At 39.2% G+C, this 2,500-nt stretch overlaps 1 pseudogene; it reads right to left on the bottom strand.

Annotated features, from left to right (window-relative positions):
* Positions 1-2,500, bottom strand: part of LOC125595722 — a 10,260-nt pseudogene that overhangs the window by 5,535 nt on the left and 2,225 nt on the right.

Below are 2,500 nucleotides of genomic sequence, written 5' to 3'. Positions count from 1 at the left end.
TTAAGCTCTACCAGGAGAGCATAAAGGGCAAGAACTCTGAGGCAAATTTGGTCCATTATGATATGAGAATGATCTGGACCATGAGGATGATCAAGCCCATGACAAAGATGATCATGAGGACTTTGAGACTTCAGACCTCCTTACAAGTGGCTGAATATGAAGATTTCGATATCATATTGCTTTTGTCTTTGCATTTTGAATTCTTGATTTGGCTTTATGTCTTTTGTTCTATGACTTTGGCAATTCTATTTATGAAATAAAGTTTTTACTTTATATATGCCTTATACAAAGTTGAAATTATTAAGAACATAAAACAAAGCCATTAAAACATACTTTAAACCTTAAGTAATATCTAAGGTGTTGACTCTTGTCTATTTTCAGAAATGAAAGAAGACAAGAACCAGCTAGTAGTGGATAGTGGATCAAGTCACACTATATTAAAAGACAAAAGATATTTTGTTAACCTCATTTTAAAGAGTGCCAAAATAAATACTATAGCAGGACCGGCCAGCCTTATTGAAGGCCATGGCCCGGCTCACTTAGTGATGCCTAAAGGCACGCATTTAGAAATTTCTAATGCATTATATTCTCCTAAATCAAAGAGAAATCTGTTAAGTTTCAAAGACATTCGCATGAATGATCTACATGTTGAAACTAGGGGCGAGGGAAAGAAAGAATTCCTCTTGATTTATGAAAATGCCCAAGGCCATAAGAAAGTCCTAGAGACTATCCCTGCTATATCAATAGGCCTCTATTGTGCCAATATAAAATCGAGTGAGGCTAACACTTCAATTCCTAATGAGTTCAGAGAAGCCTTTAAACAATGGCATGAAAGGCTTGGCCATCCTGGCAGATCCATGATGCGCAAAATAATCTCGAGCTCAACTGGCCATTCCTTGAAAGATAGGATAACTATCCCTATGAGCATTACATGTATTCCATGCTCACAAGGGAAATTAATAATAAGGCCATCACCTGGAAAGGTGAGTAAGGAAACATTAAACTTTCTGGAAAGAATACATGGTGATATATGTGGACCAATACACCCACCTTGTGGGACATTTCGATATTTTATGGTCCTCATTGACGCATCGACCAGATGGTCGCATGTTTGTCTATTATCATCTAGAAACTTAGCATTGGCAAGACTATTGGCACAGATCATAAGACTGCGAGCCCATTTTCCAGATTTTCCACTAAAGACTATACGTCTTGACAATGCAAGCGAATTCAGTTCCCAAGCTTTTAATGATTACTGTATGTCCATGGGGGTAAGTGTGGAACACTCCGTGGCACATGTACATACACAGAACGGATTGGCCGAATCCTTCATTAAAAGAATCCAGTTGATTGCTCGACCATTACTCATGAGGTCGAAGCTACCAGTATCAGCTTGGGGACATGCGGTATTACATGCTGCTGAATTAATACGCATAAGGCCATCCAGTGAACATAAATATTCTCCATCCCAATTACTCTCGGGTCATGACCAGACGTATCCCATATCAAAACATTTGGATGTTCTGTGTACGTCCCTATTGCACCACCACAGAGAACAAAAATGGGACCTCAAAGGAGGATGGGAATATATGTTGGTTTTGATTCTCCAACCATTATTAAATATCTTGAGCCTACTACTGGAGATTTATTTAAGGCCAGATATGCTGATTGTCATTTTGATGAATCAGAGTACCCAACATTAGGGGGAGAAAATAACAAGCTGGGCAAAGAAATTGTATGGAATCAAACATCCTTATCATGGCAAGATCCTCGGACTCAATCATGTGATTTAGAAGTCCAGAAAATAATTCATATGCAAAAGCTAGCTAATCAATTGCCTGATTCCTTTGCTGACCCGAAAAGAGTGACTAAGTCCTATATACCAGCTTGTAATGCACCAATAAGTATTGATGTCCAAGATGGACACAATCAAGTGGCTACAGAGTCTAAAGCACGTCTTAAGCGTGGTAGACCAATTGGTTCCAAAGATAAAAGACCTCGGAAACTAAAGAAAGGTGCGAAAGAAACCGAGGTCATAGATTGTCCAGACAAGGCCGAAATGGCCATGCCTAAGGTACCAACCAATGAGACTCGGGACGCCGAGCCTCATGGTACTGAAGGTGCTAATGATGAGATCTCAATTAATTATTTAATGTCTGGGACAAGATGGAACCGGAAAGATGTCGACATCAATGATATATTTGCATACCAAGTAGCCCTTGATGTGATGGACTTAGATGAGGATCATGAACCCACGTCTATACTAGAGTGCACTCAAAGATCAGATTGGCTCAAATGGAAAGAAGCCATAAACGTGGAGTTAGAATCATTTAAGAAAAGGAATGTCTTTGGATCGATTATCCGGACACCTTATAATGTTAAACCAGTGGGATATAAGTGGGTATTTGTGAGGAAGAGAAATGAACATGGTGTTATTGTAAGATACAAAGCACGGCTTGTAGCACAAGGATTCTCACAAATACCAGGAATCGATTATGAG

The sequence above is a fragment of the Brassica napus genome, unplaced genomic scaffold (assembly GCF_020379485.1).
Source record: "Brassica napus cultivar Da-Ae unplaced genomic scaffold, Da-Ae ScsIHWf_1084;HRSCAF=1548, whole genome shotgun sequence".
In the NCBI taxonomy this organism is placed as follows: Eukaryota; Viridiplantae; Streptophyta; class Magnoliopsida; order Brassicales; family Brassicaceae; genus Brassica; species Brassica napus.
Note: the sequence above shows the minus strand (reverse complement) of the source record. Positions and strands in the feature narration are given on the sequence as shown.